The 20391-nt window shown below is 45.2% G+C and overlaps 10 non-coding genes across 10 annotated transcripts; all 10 read right to left on the bottom strand.

Moving 5' to 3' along the window:
• Positions 1 to 963: 963 nt before the first annotated feature.
• On the bottom strand, positions 964 to 1070 carry LOC139639979 (U6 spliceosomal RNA). Its single transcript, XR_011694896.1, has one exon. It is a non-coding gene; the product is annotated as a U6 spliceosomal RNA (small nuclear RNA).
• Positions 1071 to 2306: 1236 nt separating this feature from the next.
• On the bottom strand, positions 2307 to 2413 carry LOC139639982 (U6 spliceosomal RNA). The gene has a single exon (XR_011694898.1). It is a non-coding gene; the product is annotated as a U6 spliceosomal RNA (small nuclear RNA).
• Positions 2414 to 3296: 883 nt separating this feature from the next.
• LOC139639978 (U6 spliceosomal RNA) lies at positions 3297 to 3403 on the bottom strand. The gene has a single exon (XR_011694895.1). It is a non-coding gene; the product is annotated as a U6 spliceosomal RNA (small nuclear RNA).
• An 883-nt stretch (positions 3404 to 4286) lies between these two features.
• Positions 4287 to 4393, bottom strand: LOC139639977 (U6 spliceosomal RNA). Its single transcript, XR_011694894.1, has one exon. It is a non-coding gene; the product is annotated as a U6 spliceosomal RNA (small nuclear RNA).
• Positions 4394 to 5552: 1159 nt separating this feature from the next.
• LOC139639986 (U6 spliceosomal RNA) lies at positions 5553 to 5659 on the bottom strand. The gene has a single exon (XR_011694902.1). It is a non-coding gene; the product is annotated as a U6 spliceosomal RNA (small nuclear RNA).
• Positions 5660 to 6541: 882 nt separating this feature from the next.
• LOC139639981 (U6 spliceosomal RNA) lies at positions 6542 to 6648 on the bottom strand. The gene has a single exon (XR_011694897.1). It is a non-coding gene; the product is annotated as a U6 spliceosomal RNA (small nuclear RNA).
• An 882-nt stretch (positions 6649 to 7530) lies between these two features.
• LOC139639985 (U6 spliceosomal RNA) lies at positions 7531 to 7637 on the bottom strand. The gene has a single exon (XR_011694901.1). It is a non-coding gene; the product is annotated as a U6 spliceosomal RNA (small nuclear RNA).
• An 882-nt stretch (positions 7638 to 8519) lies between these two features.
• LOC139639984 (U6 spliceosomal RNA) lies at positions 8520 to 8626 on the bottom strand. Its single transcript, XR_011694900.1, has one exon. It is a non-coding gene; the product is annotated as a U6 spliceosomal RNA (small nuclear RNA).
• An 882-nt stretch (positions 8627 to 9508) lies between these two features.
• LOC139639983 (U6 spliceosomal RNA) lies at positions 9509 to 9615 on the bottom strand. Its single transcript, XR_011694899.1, has one exon. It is a non-coding gene; the product is annotated as a U6 spliceosomal RNA (small nuclear RNA).
• Positions 9616 to 10497: 882 nt separating this feature from the next.
• LOC139639976 (U6 spliceosomal RNA) lies at positions 10498 to 10604 on the bottom strand. The gene has a single exon (XR_011694893.1). It is a non-coding gene; the product is annotated as a U6 spliceosomal RNA (small nuclear RNA).
• Between the last annotated feature and the right edge of the window lie 9787 nt (positions 10605 to 20391).

The raw sequence follows: 20391 nt of genomic DNA, 5'->3' as shown, positions 1-20391 counted from the left end.
CCTGCTACTTAATCCCCCCCGGGCAGAAGGGGCCCCTTTACGCGGAGCAACAGCTGAGGTGCTTTTTCACTAGGCTCCACCCATTAGCGTCTGCGGAGAGAAGCTCTTTCTGTTGTAGACCTCTGCTTAGATGAGTTTAGTTTGAAATTGCAACTTCTTTCGGTATGTTTGTGAATTTGACAAAGTGGGCAAGACCAGAGTGGCACAGACACTGGAAGAGGGGGCGGAGCCCGGCTTGGCTTCCAAGCCTGAGCCTGCACTCGGGACCTAAGCCCAGCCCATCCCCTCCCAGGACACGCCCCAGGGTTGCTCTGGGCGAGGCCGGTTGCGAGCTGGCCGCTGCACTCTTGCGGTTCTCGAAGATTAGATTTACGAGTTAGCCCATTAGCAATCTTCTCTGTATCGTTCCAATTTGATGGAAAAAATGAAACGATTCAAAAAAAATGGAACGATTCAAAGAAATTGGAACGATACAGGGAAGATTCCTTTCATGGGTTAGCCCATTAGCAATCTTCTCTGTATCGTTCCAATTTGAGTAAAAAAATGGAACGATTCAAAAAAATTGGAACGATACAGGGAAGATTCCTTTCATGGGTTAGCCCATTAGCAATCTTCTCTGTATCGTTCCAATTTGAGTAAAAAAATGGAACGATTCAAAAAAATTGGAACGATACAGGGAAGATTCAATCTTCTCTGTATCGTTCCAATTTGAGTAAAAAAATGGAACGATTCAAAAAAATTGGAACGATACAGGGAAGATTCCTTTCATGGGTTAGCCCATTAGCAATCTTCTCTGTATCGTTCCAATTTGAGTAAAAAAATGGAACGATTCAAAAAAATTGGAACGATACAGGGAAGATTCCTTTCATGGGTTAGCCCATTAGCAATCTTCTCTGTATCGTTCCAATTTTTTTGAATCGTTCCATTTTTTTACTCGGAGCGTTTTGCGAGCTGGCCGCTTGGGAAAAGATGGAGCGCTTCACGGATTTGCGTGTCATCCTTTCGCAGGGGCCATGCTAATCTTCTCTGTATCGATCCAATGTTATCATACGTACTGCCGGAGCAAGTACATTTCAACCCCCCACGTTGCCTGCTACTTAATCCCCCCCGGGCAGAAGGGGCCCCTTTACGCGGAGCAACAGCTGAGGTGCTTTTTCACTAGGCTCCACCCATTAGCGTCTGCGGAGAGAAGCTCTTTCTGTTGTAGACCTCTGCTTAGATGAGTTTAGTTTGAAATTGCAACTTCTTTCGGTATGTTTGTGAATTTGACAAAGTGGGCAAGACCAGAGTGGCACAGACACTGGAAGAGGGGGCGGAGCCCGGCTTGGCTTCCAAGCCTGAGCCTGCACTCGGGACCTAAGCCCAGCCCATCCCCTCCCAGGACACGCCCCAGGGTTGCTCTGGGCGAGGCCGGTTGCGAGCTGGCCGCTGCACTCTTGCGGTTCTCGAAGATTAGATTTACGAGTTAGCCCATTAGCAATCTTCTCTGTATCGTTCCAATTTGATGGAAAAAATGAAACGATTCAAAAAAAATGGAACGATTCAAAGAAATTGGAACGATACAGGGAAGATTCCTTTCATGGGTTAGCCCATTAGCAATCTTCTCTGTATCGTTCCAATTTGAGTAAAAAAATGGAACGATTCAAAAAAATTGGAACGATACAGGGAAGATTCCTTTCATGGGTTAGCCCATTAGCAATCTTCTCTGTATCGTTCCAATTTGAGTAAAAAAATGGAACGATTCAAAAAAATTGGAACGATACAGGGAAGATTCAATCTTCTCTGTATCGTTCCAATTTGAGTAAAAAAATGGAACGATTCAAAAAAATTGGAACGATACAGGGAAGATTCCTTTCATGGGTTAGCCCATTAGCAATCTTCTCTGTATCGTTCCAATTTGAGTAAAAAAATGGAACGATTCAAAAAAATTGGAACGATACAGGGAAGATTCAATCTTCTCTGTATCGTTCCAATTTGAGTAAAAAAATGGAACGATTCAAAAAAATTGGAACGATACAGGGAAGATTCCTTTCATGGGTTAGCCCATTAGCAATCTTCTCTGTATCGTTCCAATTTGAGTAAAAAAATGGAACGATTCAAAAAAATTGGAACGATACAGGGAAGATTCAATCTTCTCTGTATCGTTCCAATTTGAGTAAAAAAATGGAACGATTCAAAAAAATTGGAACGATACAGGGAAGATTCCTTTCATGGGTTAGCCCATTAGCAATCTTCTCTGTATCGTTCCAATTTTTTTGAATCGTTCCATTTTTTTACTCGGAGCGTTTTGCGAGCTGGCCGCTTGGGAAAAGATGGAGCGCTTCACGGATTTGCGTGTCATCCTTTGGCAGGGGCCATGCTAATCTTCTCTGTATCGATCCAATGTTATCATACGTACTGCCGGAGCAAGTACATTTCAACCCCCCACGTTGCCTGCTACTTAATCCCCCCCGGGCAGAAGGGGCCCCTTTACGCGGAGCAACAGCTGAGGTGCTTTTTCACTAGGCTCCACCCATTAGCGTCTGCGGAGAGAAGCTCTTTCTGTTGTAGACCTCTGCTTAGATGAGTTTAGTTTGAAATTGCAACTTCTTTCGGTATGTTTGTGAATTTGACAAAGTGGGCAAGACCAGAGTGGCACAGACACTGGAAGAGGGGGCGGAGCCCGGCTTGGCTTCCAAGCCTGAGCCTGCACTCGGGACCTAAGCCCAGCCCATCCCCTCCCAGGACACGCCCCAGGGTTGCTCTGGGCGAGGCCGGTTGCGAGCTGGCCGCTGCACTCTTGCGGTTCTCGAAGATTAGATTTACGAGTTAGCCCATTAGCAATCTTCTCTGTATCGTTCCAATTTGATGGAAAAAATGAAACGATTCAAAAAAAATGGAACGATTCAAAGAAATTGGAACGATACAGGGAAGATTCCTTTCATGGGTTAGCCCATTAGCAATCTTCTCTGTATCGTTCCAATTTGAGTAAAAAAATGGAACGATTCAAAAAAATTGGAACGATACAGGGAAGATTCCTTTCATGGGTTAGCCCATTAGCAATCTTCTCTGTATCGTTCCAATTTGAGTAAAAAAATGGAACGATTCAAAAAAATTGGAACGATACAGGGAAGATTCAATCTTCTCTGTATCGTTCCAATTTGAGTAAAAAAAATGGAACGATTCAAAAAAATTGGAACGATACAGGGAAGATTCCTTTCATGGGTTAGCCCATTAGCAATCTTCTCTGTATCGTTCCAATTTTTTTGAATCGTTCCATTTTTTTACTCGGAGCGTTTTGCGAGCTGGCCGCTTGGGAAAAGATGGAGCGCTTCACGGATTTGCGTGTCATCCTTTCGCAGGGGCCATGCTAATCTTCTCTGTATCGATCCAATGTTATCATACGTACTGCCGGAGCAAGTACATTTCAACCCCCCACGTTGCCTGCTACTTAATCCCCCCCGGGCAGAAGGGGCCCCTTTACGCGGAGCAACAGCTGAGGTGCTTTTTCACTAGGCTCCACCCATTAGCGTCTGCGGAGAGAAGCTCTTTCTGTTGTAGACCTCTGCTTAGATGAGTTTAGTTTGAAATTGCAACTTCTTTCGGTATGTTTGTGAATTTGACAAAGTGGGCAAGACCAGAGTGGCACAGACACTGGAAGAGGGGGCGGAGCCCGGCTTGGCTTCCAAGCCTGAGCCTGCACTCGGGACCTAAGCCCAGCCCATCCCCTCCCAGGACACGCCCCAGGGTTGCTCTGGGCGAGGCCGGTTGCGAGCTGGCCGCTGCACTCTTGCGGTTCTCGAAGATTAGATTTACGAGTTAGCCCATTAGCAATCTTCTCTGTATCGTTCCAATTTGATGGAAAAAATGAAACGATTCAAAAAAAATGGAACGATTCAAAGAAATTGGAACGATACAGGGAAGATTCCTTTCATGGGTTAGCCCATTAGCAATCTTCTCTGTATCGTTCCAATTTGAGTAAAAAAATGGAACGATTCAAAAAAATTGGAACGATACAGGGAAGATTCCTTTCATGGGTTAGCCCATTAGCAATCTTCTCTGTATCGTTCCAATTTGAGTAAAAAAATGGAACGATTCAAAAAAATTGGAACGATAAAGGGAAGATTCAATCTTCTCTGTATCGTTCCAATTTGAGTAAAAAAAATGGAACGATTCAAAAAAATTGGAACGATACAGGGAAGATTCCTTTCATGGGTTAGCCCATTAGCAATCTTCTCTGTATCGTTCCAATTTTTTTGAATCGTTCCATTTTTTTACTCGGAGCGTTTTGCGAGCTGGCCGCTTGGGAAAAGATGGAGCGCTTCACGGATTTGCGTGTCATCCTTTCGCAGGGGCCATGCTAATCTTCTCTGTATCGATCCAATGTTATCATACGTACTGCCGGAGCAAGTACATTTCAACCCCCCACGTTGCCTGCTACTTAATCCCCCCCGGGCAGAAGGGGCCCCTTTACGCGGAGCAACAGCTGAGGTGCTTTTTCACTAGGCTCCACCCATTAGCGTCTGCGGAGAGAAGCTCTTTCTGTTGTAGACCTCTGCTTAGATGAGTTTAGTTTGAAATTGCAACTTCTTTCGGTATGTTTGTGAATTTGACAAAGTGGGCAAGACCAGAGTGGCACAGACACTGGAAGAGGGGGCGGAGCCCGGCTTGGCTTCCAAGCCTGAGCCTGCACTCGGGACCTAAGCCCAGCCCATCCCCTCCCAGGACACGCCCCAGGGTTGCTCTGGGCGAGGCCGGTTGCGAGCTGGCCGCTGCACTCTTGCGGTTCTCGAAGATTAGATTTACGAGTTAGCCCATTAGCAATCTTCTCTGTATCGTTCCAATTTGATGGAAAAAATGAAACGATTCAAAAAAAATGGAACGATTCAAAGAAATTGGAACGATACAGGGAAGATTCCTTTCATGGGTTAGCCCATAAGCAATCTTCTCTGTATCGTTCCAATTTGAGTAAAAAAATGGAACGATTCAAAAAAATTGGAACGATACAGGGAAGATTCCTTTCATGGGTTAGCCCATTAGCAATCTTCTCTGTATCGTTCCAATTTGAGTAAAAAAATGGAACGATTCAAAAAAATTGGAACGATACAGGGAAGATTCAATCTTCTCTGTATCGTTCCAATTTGAGTAAAAAAATGGAACGATTCAAAAAAATTGGAACGATACAGGGAAGATTCCTTTCATGGGTTAGCCCATTAGCAATCTTCACTGTATCGTTCCAATTTGAGTAAAAAAATGGAACGATTCAAAAAAATTGGAACGATACAGGGAAGATTCCTTTCATGGGTTAGCCCATTAGCAATCTTCTCTGTATCGTACCAATTTGAGTAAAAAAATGGAACGATTCAAAAAAATTGGAACGATACAGGGAAGATTCAATCTTCTCTGTATCGTTCCAATTTGAGTAAAAAAATGGAACGATTCAAAAAAATTGGAACGATACAGGGAAGATTCCTTTCATGGGTTAGCCCATTAGCAATCTTCTCTGTATCGTTCCAATTTTTTTGAATCGTTCCATTTTTTTACTCGGAGCGTTTTGCGAGCTGGCCGCTTGGGAAAAGATGGAGCGCTTCACGGATTTGCGTGTCATCCTTTCGCAGGGGCCATGCTAATCTTCTCTGTATCGATCCAATGTTATCATACGTACTGCCGGAGCAAGTACATTTCAACCCCCCACGTTGCCTGCTACTTAATCCCCCCCGGGCAGAAGGGGCCCCTTTACGCGGAGCAACAGCTGAGGTGCTTTTTCACTAGGCTCCACCCATTAGCGTCTGCGGAGAGAAGCTCTTTCTGTTGTAGACCTCTGCTTAGATGAGTTTAGTTTGAAATTGCAACTTCTTTCGGTATGTTTGTGAATTTGACAAAGTGGGCAAGACCAGAGTGGCACAGACACTGGAAGAGGGGGCGGAGCCCGGCTTGGCTTCCAAGCCTGAGCCTGCACTCGGGACCTAAGCCCAGCCCATCCCCTCCCAGGACACGCCCCAGGGTTGCTCTGGGCGAGGCCGGTTGCGAGCTGGCCGCTGCACTCTTGCGGTTCTCGAAGATTAGATTTACGAGTTAGCCCATTAGCAATCTTCTCTGTATCGTTCCAATTTGATGGAAAAAATGAAACGATTCAAAAAAAATGGAACGATTCAAAGAAATTGGAACGATACAGGGAAGATTCCTTTCATGGGTTAGCCCATTAGCAATCTTCTCTGTATCGTTCCAATTTGAGTAAAAAAATGGAACGATTCAAAAAAATTGGAACGATACAGGGAAGATTCCTTTCATGGGTTAGCCCATTAGCAATCTTCTCTGTATCGTTCCAATTTGAGTAAAAAAATGGAACGATTCAAAAAAATTGGAACGATACAGGGAAGATTCAATCTTCTCTGTATCGTTCCAATTTGAGTAAAAAAATGGAACGATTCAAAAAAATTGGAACGATACAGGGAAGATTCCTTTCATGGGTTAGCCCATTAGCAATCTTCTCTGTATCGTTCCAATTTTTTTGAATCGTTCCATTTTTTTACTCGGAGCGTTTTGCGAGCTGGCCGCTTGGGAAAAGATGGAGCGCTTCACGGATTTGCGTGTCATCCTTTGGCAGGGGCCATGCTAATCTTCTCTGTATCGATCCAATGTTATCATACGTACTGCCGGAGCAAGTACATTTCAACCCCCCACGTTGCCTGCTACTTAATCCCCCCCGGGCAGAAGGGGCCCCTTTACGCGGAGCAACAGCTGAGGTGCTTTTTCACTAGGCTCCACCCATTAGCGTCTGCGGAGAGAAGCTCTTTCTGTTGTAGACCTCTGCTTAGATGAGTTTAGTTTGAAATTGCAACTTCTTTCGGTATGTTTGTGAATTTGACAAAGTGGGCAAGACCAGAGTGGCACAGACACTGGAAGAGGGGGCGGAGCCCGGCTTGGCTTCCAAGCCTGAGCCTGCACTCGGGACCTAAGCCCAGCCCATCCCCTCCCAGGACACGCCCCAGGGTTGCTCTGGGCGAGGCCGGTTGCGAGCTGGCCGCTGCACTCTTGCGGTTCTCGAAGATTAGATTTACGAGTTAGCCCATTAGCAATCTTCTCTGTATCGTTCCAATTTGATGGAAAAAATGAAACGATTCAAAAAAAATGGAACGATTCAAAGAAATTGGAACGATACAGGGAAGATTCCTTTCATGGGTTAGCCCATTAGCAATCTTCTCTGTATCGTTCCAATTTGAGTAAAAAAATGGAACGATTCAAAAAAATTGGAACGATACAGGGAAGATTCCTTTCATGGGTTAGCCCATTAGCAATCTTCTCTGTATCGTTCCAATTTGAGTAAAAAAATGGAACGATTCAAAAAAATTGGAACGATACAGGGAAGATTCAATCTTCTCTGTATCGTTCCAATTTGAGTAAAAAAATGGAACGATTCAAAAAAATTGGAACGATACAGGGAAGATTCCTTTCATGGGTTAGCCCATTAGCAATCTTCTCTGTATCGTTCCAATTTTTTTGAATCGTTCCATTTTTTTACTCGGAGCGTTTTGCGAGCTGGCCGCTTGGGAAAAGATGGAGCGCTTCACGGATTTGCGTGTCATCCTTTCGCAGGGGCCATGCTAATCTTCTCTGTATCGATCCAATGTTATCATACGTACTGCCGGAGCAAGTACATTTCAACCCCCCACGTTGCCTGCTACTTAATCCCCCCCGGGCAGAAGGGGCCCCTTTACGCGGAGCAACAGCTGAGGTGCTTTTTCACTAGGCTCCACCCATTAGCGTCTGCGGAGAGAAGCTCTTTCTGTTGTAGACCTCTGCTTAGATGAGTTTAGTTTGAAATTGCAACTTCTTTCGGTATGTTTGTGAATTTGACAAAGTGGGCAAGACCAGAGTGGCACAGACACTGGAAGAGGGGGCGGAGCCCGGCTTGGCTTCCAAGCCTGAGCCTGCACTCGGGACCTAAGCCCAGCCCATCCCCTCCCAGGACACGCCCCAGGGTTGCTCTGGGCGAGGCCGGTTGCGAGCTGGCCGCTGCACTCTTGCGGTTCTCGAAGATTAGATTTACGAGTTAGCCCATTAGCAATCTTCTCTGTATCGTTCCAATTTGATGGAAAAAATGAAACGATTCAAAAAAAATGGAACGATTCAAAGAAATTGGAACGATACAGGGAAGATTCCTTTCATGGGTTAGCCCATTAGCAATCTTCTCTGTATCGTTCCAATTTGAGTAAAAAAATGGAACGATTCAAAAAAATTGGAACGATACAGGGAAGATTCCTTTCATGGGTTAGCCCATTAGCAATCTTCTCTGTATCGTTCCAATTTGAGTAAAAAAATGGAACGATTCAAAAAAATTGGAACGATACAGGGAAGATTCAATCTTCTCTGTATCGTTCCAATTTGAGTAAAAAAATGGAACGATTCAAAAAAATTGGAACGATACAGGGAAGATTCCTTTCATGGGTTAGCCCATTAGCAATCTTCTCTGTATCGTTCCAATTTCTTTGAATCGTTCCATTTTTTTACTCGGAGCGTTTTGCGAGCTGGCCGCTTGGGAAAAGATGGAGCGCTTCACGGATTTGCGTGTCATCCTTTCGCAGGGGCCATGCTAATCTTCTCTGTATCGATCCAATGTTATCATACGTACTGCCGGAGCAAGTACATTTCAACCCCCCACGTTGCCTGCTACTTAATCCCCCCCGGGCAGAAGGGGCCCCTTTACGCGGAGCAACAGCTGAGGTGCTTTTTCACTAGGCTCCACCCATTAGCGTCTGCGGAGAGAAGCTCTTTCTGTTGTAGACCTCTGCTTAGATGAGTTTAGTTTGAAATTGCAACTTCTTTCGGTATGTTTGTGAATTTGACAAAGTGGGCAAGACCAGAGTGGCACAGACACTGGAAGAGGGGGCGGAGCCCGGCTTGGCTTCCAAGCCTGAGCCTGCACTCGGGACCTAAGCCCAGCCCATCCCCTCCCAGGACACGCCCCAGGGTTGCTCTGGGCGAGGCCGGTTGCGAGCTGGCCGCTGCACTCTTGCGGTTCTCGAAGATTAGATTTACGAGTTAGCCCATTAGCAATCTTCTCTGTATCGTTCCAATTTGATGGAAAAAATGAAACGATTCAAAAAAAATGGAACGATTCAAAGAAATTGGAACGATACAGGGAAGATTCCTTTCATGGGTTAGCCCATTAGCAATCTTCTCTGTATCGTTCCAATTTGAGTAAAAAAATGGAACGATTCAAAAAAATTGGAACGATACAGGGAAGATTCCTTTCATGGGTTAGCCCATTAGCAATCTTCTCTGTATCGTTCCAATTTGAGTAAAAAAATGGAACGATTCAAAAAAATTGGAACGATACAGGGAAGATTCAATCTTCTCTGTATCGTTCCAATTTGAGTAAAAAAATGGAACGATTCAAAAAAATTGGAACGATACAGGGAAGATTCCTTTCATGGGTTAGCCCATTAGCAATCTTCTCTGTATCGTTCCAATTTTTTTGAATCGTTCCATTTTTTTACTCGGAGCGTTTTGCGAGCTGGCCGCTTGGGAAAAGATGGAGCGCTTCACGGATTTGCGTGTCATCCTTTCGCAGGGGCCATGCTAATCTTCTCTGTATCGATCCAATGTTATCATACGTACTGCCGGAGCAAGTACATTTCAACCCCCCACGTTGCCTGCTACTTAATCCCCCCCGGGCAGAAGGGGCCCCTTTACGCGGAGCAACAGCTGAGGTGCTTTTTCACTAGGCTCCACCCATTAGCGTCTGCGGAGAGAAGCTCTTTCTGTTGTAGACCTCTGCTTAGATGAGTTTAGTTTGAAATTGCAACTTCTTTCGGTATGTTTGTGAATTTGACAAAGTGGGCAAGACCAGAGTGGCACAGACACTGGAAGAGGGGGCGGAGCCCGGCTTGGCTTCCAAGCCTGAGCCTGCACTCGGGACCTAAGCCCAGCCCATCCCCTCCCAGGACACGCCCCAGGGTTGCTCTGGGCGAGGCCGGTTGCGAGCTGGCCGCTGCACTCTTGCGGTTCTCGAAGATTAGATTTACGAGTTAGCCCATTAGCAATCTTCTCTGTATCGTTCCAATTTGATGGAAAAAATGAAACGATTCAAAAAAAATGGAACGATTCAAAGAAATTGGAACGATACAGGGAAGATTCCTTTCATGGGTTAGCCCATTAGCAATCTTCTCTGTATCGTTCCAATTTGAGTAAAAAAATGGAACGATTCAAAAAAATTGGAACGATACAGGGAAGATTCCTTTCATGGGTTAGCCCATTAGCAATCTTCTCTGTATCGTTCCAATTTGAGTAAAAAAATGGAACGATTAAAAAAAATTGGAACGATACAGGGAAGATTCAATCTTCTCTGTATCGTTCCAATTTGAGTAAAAAAATGGAACGATTCAAAAAAATTGGAACGATACAGGGAAGATTCCTTTCATGGGTTAGCCCATTAGCAATCTTCTCTGTATCGTTCCAATTTCTTTGAATCGTTCCATTTTTTTACTCGGAGCGTTTTGCGAGCTGGCCGCTTGGGAAAAGATGGAGCGCTTCACGGATTTGCGTGTCATCCTTTCGCAGGGGCCATGCTAATCTTCTCTGTATCGATCCAATGTTATCATACGTACTGCCGGAGCAAGTACATTTCAACCCCCCACGTTGCCTGCTACTTAATCCCCCCCGGGCAGAAGGGGCCCCTTTACGCGGAGCAACAGCTGAGGTGCTTTTTCACTAGGCTCCACCCATTAGCGTCTGCGGAGAGAAGCTCTTTCTGTTGTAGACCTCTGCTTAGATGAGTTTAGTTTGAAATTGCAACTTCTTTCGGTATGTTTGTGAATTTGACAAAGTGGGCAAGACCAGAGTGGCACAGACACTGGAAGAGGGGGCGGAGCCCGGCTTGGCTTCCAAGCCTGAGCCTGCACTCGGGACCTAAGCCCAGCCCATCCCCTCCCAGGACACGCCCCAGGGTTGCTCTGGGCGAGGCCGGTTGCGAGCTGGCCGCTGCACTCTTGCGGTTCTCGAAGATTAGATTTACGAGTTAGCCCATTAGCAATCTTCTCTGTATCGTTCCAATTTGATGGAAAAAATGAAACGATTCAAAAAAAATGGAACGATTCAAAGAAATTGGAACGATACAGGGAAGATTCCTTTCATGGGTTAGCCCATTAGCAATCTTCTCTGTATCGTTCCAATTTGAGTAAAAAAATGGAACGATTCAAAAAAATTGGAACGATACAGGGAAGATTCCTTTCATGGGTTAGCCCATTAGCAATCTTCTCTGTATCGTTCCAATTTGAGTAAAAAAATGGAACGATTCAAAAAAATTGGAACGATACAGGGAAGATTCAATCTTCTCTGTATCGTTCCAATTTGAGTAAAAAAATGGAACGATTCAAAAAAATTGGAACGATACAGGGAAGATTCCTTTCATGGGTTAGCCCATTAGCAATCTTCTCTGTATCGTTCCAATTTGATGGAAAAAATGAAACGATTCAAAAAAAATGGAACGATTCAAAGAAATTGGAACGATACAGGGAAGATTCCTTTCATGGGTTAGCCCATTAGCAATCTTCTCTGTATCGTTCCAATTTGAGTAAAAAAATGGAACGATTCAAAAAAATTGGAACGATTCAAAAAAATTGGAACGATACAGGGAAGATTCCTTTCATGGGTTAGCCCATTAGCAATCTTCTCTGTATCGTTCCAATTTGAGTAAAAAAATGGAACGATTCAAAAAAATTGGAACGATACAGGGAAGATTCCTTTCATGGGTTAGCCCATTAGCAATCTTCTCTGTATCAATTTTTTTGAATCCTGGAGAACGACGCGGGCTACGCCATCAGCCTGGTGGCCAGCCACCAGAAGGAGCGGGAGCGGACAGCGTCTCAGTCGCCGCTGATGGCCAACAAGGTACAGTGCCCTGGTGTAGATAGTCAATATAACCGTTACTTTATGACATGATGAATACGAACAGTATAGAAAGACGCCATGCTTTTATTTGAAGGATGCCTTGACTCGCTACTCGGGCGCCTACCCTGACTTCATGGAAGAAGTCAGGTTCAACCGGGCGTCCGGGGAAGCAAAAGTCAGGTCCCTCCAGCCGGGCCAGGAGGGACAGGCCCTTGTTGGCTTCGGCAAACACCGCTTCAAGACGCTGCAGGGTCTGTACGAGTCCAAGGACAAGGAGGAAAATCAGGTATGATTGAATGCATACTAAGTGAACTGTAGCGGACACAGGAGTTGTTATGCAAGCAGACATCAAAATGAAATCTGTTTTTTTATTACTCTTCTATTTACATAGCTATGTCAGCTACGACCTGCCACTCAGGGACCAAAATGGAGGACGCCCAGAAATACATCCGGCGCCGCGACCAGGAGGGGACTGCTGCTGCTGCTCCAGCAGGACATCAGTCCCGGCCCGGCCCAAGAGTGCCTCAGCGTAAGTGTTGTGTTGCTCATATGTTAAAAAAATATGGGAAGGTCCAGTGTCTTTATTAGTCACTAATACTGTCTATTCTGTATGTTGTTGTTAAAGGCCTCTTGCTCCTGCGGTCACGGCGTTCCTGGCCCAGCGGCGTCCTCTGTCCCTGGCGGAAATGCAGGCCAAGGCCAACAAGATTGTGGCCTCCAGGCCTGCATTTCCAGGTAAACCAGTGCAGTCATGTGTGGTGAATCTCCCGGTGGTGGTGATGTGTGTCCAGCTAACATTATTTTGTCTTGTGTTTTACAGCAGCGTCGTCTTCCAGACCAGCTCTGGCATCAGATGATCTGGCGTCATCTGAGCCGTCCGATGCAGAGCTGGTCCAGAGTGCAGCTGACATAGAAAAGTGTAAGTAAATGTTTTATTATGCGTTGAATGTGTGTCATGTTATTGCAATATATAGTATTGTGTATTTATCTTGTATTATGCTTTTTTTTCATTCCAACATTTATTAGACAAAGGACAAAGGTAAATGAATAATGGCAAGGTAAGTTTGGGTAAGGACAAAATCCAGGCTGCATGATCGGTCTTATGACTCGTCACCTTAATCACCGACTTAACAATCGCAGTAGTTGCTTGGTGTGTTACCTATAGTATTGCTCACCGTGGCTCCTTGATATAGCACGTCTAGTATTACTAATCTCTGTAGCTGCTTGGTAAAGGCTCCTGGCTTCGTGTGGTAGCAGCTGTCGTCTTCATAATCACATCCTAACAAAGCTTTCCCGGTGCTTAACTGCTTTCATCAATTGCCGTCGTCTCGTCGTCTCACCAAACCCAATCTCCCCTGTAATGCGTTTGTTGTATGTGTCCGCTTTACTTTTTTCCATCCATTTTTTCAAAAAATGCATTTCATTCCCCTTTCTTAACAGCATGATTTATAGATAATTTGGTAATGCATGTATATTCTAATTTTCTCTGAAGCCTTGGATTATGTGCAGACCCCCGCCCCGCTCCGCCAGCCCCTGCCTCCGCCTCCCCCCCGGGGTCCTATGAACCCCAGAAAGGAGGGAGCAGACGGCCAGGAGCTGATCACGGTGCTGGAGCAGGAGATGCTCCCCATTGCCCCACCTGTCCCACCCATGAGACCCCCCGTCCCCTTGGAGGTCACTGTGCGTGTCCTCCCCCCTCCTGTGGAGGCCCCCTCCCCACCCTTGTCCCACCTTCGTCCCCATCTCCAGCACCAGCCCGGATCCCTCCTCCGGCCCTGCTCCCTCCTCCAGGCCCAGCCCAGGCCCCAGCTGTGGCTCCAGCCCCAGCAATGGGGCGAAGACCGGAGGACCAGCAACAGCAGACGGTTCTGCCCCCACAGCCAGCTGCTGGTAGTGCTGAGGTGAGTGTATCTGTCAAATATTGATTTGACACTTTTTCTTTTTTTTTATAGAAAAGGAAATCTTTTTTCTTTTTAAATCAAAAAGTTTTGATTAATAATATAAATGTTCTCTCTCTTTCTCTCTCTCCTTGCCCCCCAGCTCCTGCCTCAGAGTTGGCGGGCAGCTCTCACTCCGGAGCAACAGCAGTGGATCGGTCGGGTGCTGTTTACCAGGAACAGCATGGGGAGGCCTCGTCTCATCGAAGACCTAAATCTTTGGTGGACGCCTCCCCAGCCCCGGCCGATCTACCATCAGCCGCCCGCATCCCCCGACCCCTTCTTTGCATGTCGGCTGTTCCTCTGGATGCCCCACCGTATTTGGGGTATCCGGCTGACATGCCCCCAGCCTGGGTGTACTGGGTCCCTGACCAAGGCTGGGCTGCACAAGACCATCCGGAGGGTCTTGGACATCGATGGGTGGTACCTCATGGCCACTGAGTACCTGGAATGCCCTCGATGTAAGAAGAAGGTTGTGGGATGGTCACAGGAGATCAACAAGCAGCTGAGCCCCACCTACAGCTGCAGGTTTCCTGCTGTGCTCACGTACAAGTAAGTGAGACTGCTGCTGCGCGGCAAACTATGTCATGTATGTTTTGTTGATGTCGATTAGTTCTCATAAAAGTTCCAATTTTATTCTTTCATCTGTTGGGAGAGAGACATACTGTAATACACTTATTAATAATTAATTAATTAATTGTCTTATTAATACTTGAAAATGATAACAATTTTATCTAATCGGCAGACTCATCAGCTTCTGCGTTTGTTCTTGTTCCTCTCCTTAGGCTCTCCTGTGACATGCGGGTCATCACCCAGCTGAAGTCGCGCACTCTGGGGAACAGTGCCACTCAGCTGTGGAACACGCTGCGGGAGCAGCACTGCGACGCCTGGATGCGGAAGTCCATCGCGTACCTCGGCGAGTGCGAGCACTTCCTGGCCTTGGGGAGGCAGTTTCCACCACTGCCAGAGATGCCTCCCATTCCGTCCCCCGTCTGGCTGCTGACGGTGTACGGCTACGACATCCTGTCGCGGCTGGACGAGTACAAGGCCAGGATCACTTCTTCGTACGGATCCATCCTGAAGTTGGATTCGACGAAGAAGGTGAGGAAGTCATTTGATTTTTCAAACTGGATATCGCATCATTATTGTCCTCACGTATCATTACGTATGTTCTGTTTTTTAACCCTCCACCTTTTCTCTCGCTCTCTCTCCCTTCAGGTAGCAAAGAAGCTCGCTGGTGCCGCTGCTGACATGGCCGCCTGGGTTACCAACGTTGGTAACGAGTTCGGGCAGGTCCTCATCAGTGTCCTCACTTGTGCTGAGGGCCAGGAGGGCCTGTCCAACATGGCGGCCGGTCTTATGCGGCGGTACCGACTCGCCGGGGTGCTGCCCCCCCAGCTCCTTTACGTGGACCGCGACTGCTGCAACCGAGACGGCGTGTCAAAGACAGCTGCCATGTTTGCAGAGTGGGACCAGCTGGTGGTTCGCCTCGACATCTGGCACCTGATGCGCCGCTTCGCAGCGGCTGTCACGTCTGAGAGCCACCAGCTGTACGGCACCTTCATGCGGCAGCTGTCTTACTGCATCTTCGCGGTGGACGCCGGAGATGCCCGCCATCTCGTCGAGGCAAAGCGGTCCGAGCTGGAGGGGAAGCACGGGATGGTCGGCCTCACCGATGCCGAGGTGTCGAGGAGGCTCACCAAGAAGGAGTGGGCAAAGCACTGTCGTCGAAGCACGCGTGGAGCTGCGGAGACGACACAGCTTGTCCGCAGCCTTCTCGACACCTTTGGCGGAGATCGAGGGCAAGACACCCTGGGCATCCGTCCGCATCCAGGACGTCTGGAGAGAGCAGAGCCGTCACCTCCACTGCATCCAAGACCCTCCCGGTGTGCAGCTCTACACTGAGACCGGTAGGCTGACCAAGGGCGGAGTCAGCCTACCGGTTTATCGCTGCACGAGGGGCTCCACTTCCCTGGAGTCCTTCCACCTCCACCTCAACCGGTTCATCCCAGGTAATTTCACTTCTCTTTCTGTGTTGACGTGCTACTGCTTGTTGTCCCCTAATTAGTTGAACTCATTCTTTTTCTTATTCTTTTTAAGGCCAAAGTGCTAGTGCGATGCACTTTCAGGCCTTCCTGGTGGATGGACTGGTGAGGTGGAACGAGGACCGCGCAGCAGCTGCAGCAGGTGCAGTGGAGGGACGGCAGCAGCCTCTGCTCTCCTACAGTGGCCACCTCAAGCACGTCCTTAATCTGAAGAGCCAACGGGTGCTTGGTGTCCCTGTGATTAAGGACAACACCAAGCCTGTCCAGTACACTGGTATGTAAAATAGCTGCATTTACGTATTCTTGTTACTGAAAATGACATTTTATTAACACACATTCCTAATTAAACACGCTAATTTGTAATTCATTATCATTGGATATTTTGCAGTTCTAATGAAAGTCTCCTCTACCACAATACAGGTGAACTCATCGGGGTAGAGTACCTATACCAGCAGACAGGCAGAGTGCTTGAGGCTGTCGGCTTGGACCCTGACGTTCCGGATGAGGCTGCCGCCTTCCAGGAGCTCGACCTGGTGGATGAGGGCATTGAAGAAGATGCGGGGGACCCCAGCTTCTTCGAGCCGGACATGCCCCCCACCAGCGCGGCGGCAGCCCAGTCAGGTGATCCAGCCGACGCACCCAGGTCTGGGCCATCAGGCCAAGCCGCCCCTGACGACAACAACCCTCCTGAGGCCCCTGAACTGGCTCCTCTCTCAGACTCCTCAGATTCTGATGTAAGCCCCTCCATTTCATTACAGCATATAAGGCATTCATTTAACAGTTACTCATAATAGATGAAAAAAGCAACGAAGGGGAAGAGCACTGTCTGCCCGGGGAAGGACAGTCTCCAACGGTATGAAGTGCTGTTTTCATTGAAGACATTTAATCACACATTCATTTCTTGTATCTGGGTTAACCTTTTCTATTGCATTTTTCATTTAGTTGCTTTCATGGCCTGAGCTCGGGCCCTGCAAGCTGGCCGAGCACCAGTCACCTGGTGGAGGCCGTTTGCAGTCAGCTCTGTCGTCTCCACCCAGCGGCCACGCGGGCCGGCGGGGTGAGGAGGGCCGGTGGGCCCTCATCCTGGCCGACTACATGGCCATCCGAAGTTGATGGCCCAGACCAACCTGCAGCTGTTCGAGCTCAACCACAGGACCTTGTCCCAGTGGTAAGACATTATGACACAATGTATTAAGTAAAAAAAAAGATGCTTCCAGACTGTATCCAGAAGTTGTTTCAAATTAGAGTGAGTCAGTATGAACTAAGAGGAAGTTGCGTGTTTACAAAAACAAAGATTACAACAAATGCAAAACAAAGATGTATATCAGTCAAAGGAGTTAATTTGTGGAATAGTTTTGAAAAGGAAATGAAAATGTGTAATACACTTAACATTTAAAAAAAAGTATATAAAGTATATAAGTATATGAATTATGTTTGGGACTTTTGGGTATATATAATATACATATATTTTGTTTTGTTTCTTTCATTTTCAGTGTATAAATCTAAAGGGATCTGTAGAAAATAATTAATGTAAGTGTAATAAGCTAAGGCTTCAGCCAACACCTTTTCGGTCAGTATAAACTTGCTTTGGTTTGTCACTGCTTCAAAAGTAATGACTTATTATTGTTTATTTATTATTTATTTACATGTGTATTTGAGTTGTATAAGTTGAAAATGACCAAAATAAACTAAACACGTACATTTTCAGGTGTGCATAATGAACTCTAGTCAACTGAGTCGATGGTGACAACATATTTGTGTTTATCTGCATTTTAAGGTTCTCCGAGCAGCAGGAGGACCGGGAGAGGACCATCTTGCAGCAGGGGTTGGCTGTTGTCCCTGCCCCCCGCAATTGCCAACCAGCCACTCCCTGCACCCAAGACCCTCTCCTTCCTGCAGGAGGGCAACCGGCAGCCCTCCTTTGCTTTTGCAGTCCAGGAGGACCCATCACGCCGGGCCACCCAGCCAATACGGCCGGCTCCTGTGTCCCTCCCCTTGGCCCACCACCGCCACCTCCTCCTCCTCCTGGACTTGATCTGCCAAGGACCACCTACAGGAGGAGGAAAGCTGTTGCAGAGCAGGGGGGGGCTCCAAAGAAGCCAAGGCTGGTTTACACTTGCTCCAAGTGTGGCCAGCCTAAGAGACCTATTAGTTTAATCAACTGTGATAAAAAAAATTATTACTAAAGTCATAAATAACAGACTAGCACAAATCTTACCAAACATCATTCATCATAATCAAACCAGATTTATACAAAACAGAGATTTAAAAACCAATACTAGAACATGTCTATCTTTAATACAGTATGCAAAGAAATATAAGAAGGATTTAACACTAATGGCGGTTGATGCAGAAAAAGCTTTCGACCGATTTGAATGGTCTTATCTGTATGGTGCTAGAGGTTTATCACTTTCCAGTGAAATTTATTAATATAGTAAAAACGATCTACAAATCACCAAAGGCACAAGTATATATATAATTGGAAGCAGCTCAAGGATGCCCTTTATCGCCCTCCCTGTTTGCATTAGCAATCGAACCATTGGCTCAAAAAATTAGACAGAAAAAATAAGTGGCATTACAATTGGTAAGAAGGAATACAAACTTAATTTATTTGCTCATGACTTATTACTCTATTTGAGTAATGTAAACACTTCCATTCCATATGTAATTGAAATCATGACAGAAGGAAAAACAGAATGGTAATTGACAAAAGCATAAATAACTTGGAAAATCTAAAACAATTTAAAGTGCAAACAAGGAACATTAAATACCTCGGTTGCTATATTAGTCCAGATAAGTTACAGCTGTATAAAGACAATTTTCTCCCATTAATTAAAGACCATAAGCAAGACATTGAAAGGTGGTCTGATTTGAAGATTAATTTAATAGGTAGAATAAACCTGTTCAAGATGATGTGGCTGCCAAAATTTCTATACCTATTTCAGACTATTTCTATTACCCCACCAAAATCTTTTTTTAAAGAAGTGAACTCACTTATTTCTTCATTTATTTGGTCTAATAAAGCTCATAGATTAAAAATTATCGCATTATCCTCAAGAGGAGGGAGGCCTAAACCTTCCTAATTTGGAGCTTTATCACAACGCAGCTCAAATGTTTTATATCGACCATATAATTAACAATACATATGAGGAACCGTGGATTGATATTGAAAATCATCAGTTACAGCCTAATAGTTTTCTTCTAGCTCTTTTCTCCAAGCAAAAAATTAAAACAGTACATTTTGTAATTAATAGTACATTAAATGCTTGGGGAAAAAAAATACTAGGTCAAGAAATAGGAATCCCCAAACGTATACAAATTTGGAATAACCCATCAATAACTATTCAAAACACCCAACACTGGGAGACATGGATTAACTGTGGAATTCAGAAATTATCGGATATTATAAACTGTAACTCAGTACTTTCATTTCAGGAACTAAAGAATAAATACACACTAAAAGACATAGAATTTTTTAAGTATTTGCAATTGGAAGAACTGGATAACAGATAACTTTGACCTCTTTAATAGAGTTAAATAATAGAAATAGAGTTTCAACTGAGATAGGAGAAATTCTAAATAAAAGGGATAAAAAGAGACGATTAGTAGGTGCTGTACACAATATTCTTACCTAAGCTGAGGGCAATGAATAACTGCTACAAAATATATATAACAAATGGAATAAAGATCTTGGTATGGTAGATGCATAAAAAAAAATGGAAGGAATGTTTACAACTCACACATAAAATTACCACCAACGACAATTTACGTCTAATACAGTATAAATTAATGACAGGAATATACTATAGTAGAGCCAAAATTCATAAGTTTGACACCAGCTCCTCTGATAAATGTTTAAAATGTGGCACGCAGAGTGACTCCCCTATACATGCCTTTTGGTACTGTGAGAAAATTAGAAAGAACATTGAAGGATGGATTTCAAGAACGTGTAATTGTAAAGTAGCATTTTCACCAATGATTTGTCTCTTTCAAAATGTTGGGAAAATAAGATACCCAACTGGATGGCAAATTATTTTATCGTCATTGGTTTATAAGAAGCTAATATTGCAAAACTGGTAAATAAAGAAGCACCTACACTTCAAAAATGGAAAACATTAATGAAGTATTACTTGAGTATTGAAAGGACAATGTCGGAGGACAGCAACAAAGAGAGACAATTTCACAAGTTATGGAGCTCAATTTACGAAGCTCTGTAGGTTGGGTGGAGCCGCAAAATCACAATCACCCATCATCCATAAATTTTAAGGAACCCGGTTTTCTTTTTTATTTTGTTCTGTTTTGGTGTGTGTGTGTGATAAGTGTGTATATGTTTGTGTGGGTGGGGATGCTATATTACCTGTGATGACAACCATATGTGACTGTATGATACTTGTGAATGAGCAACTCTAACAGGGTCAAATCATGAAATTTGATTTCTTGAAGAAACAACGATTATGTAACATGTTGAAATATTGAATGTATTGTATTCAGACCCTTACTCACTCAATAAAAAATACTTGCAAAAAAAAAAAAGTAAA

The sequence above is a fragment of the Centroberyx affinis genome, unplaced genomic scaffold, assembly GCF_046629955.1.
Source record: "Centroberyx affinis isolate AG114_WGS23_722 - 3 ecotype Tasmania unplaced genomic scaffold, CSIRO-AGI_Caff_v1 ptg008053l_1, whole genome shotgun sequence".
NCBI lineage: Eukaryota > Metazoa > Chordata > Actinopteri > Beryciformes > Berycidae > Centroberyx > Centroberyx affinis.
This window is presented reverse-complemented; position numbering and strand designations above follow the sequence as displayed.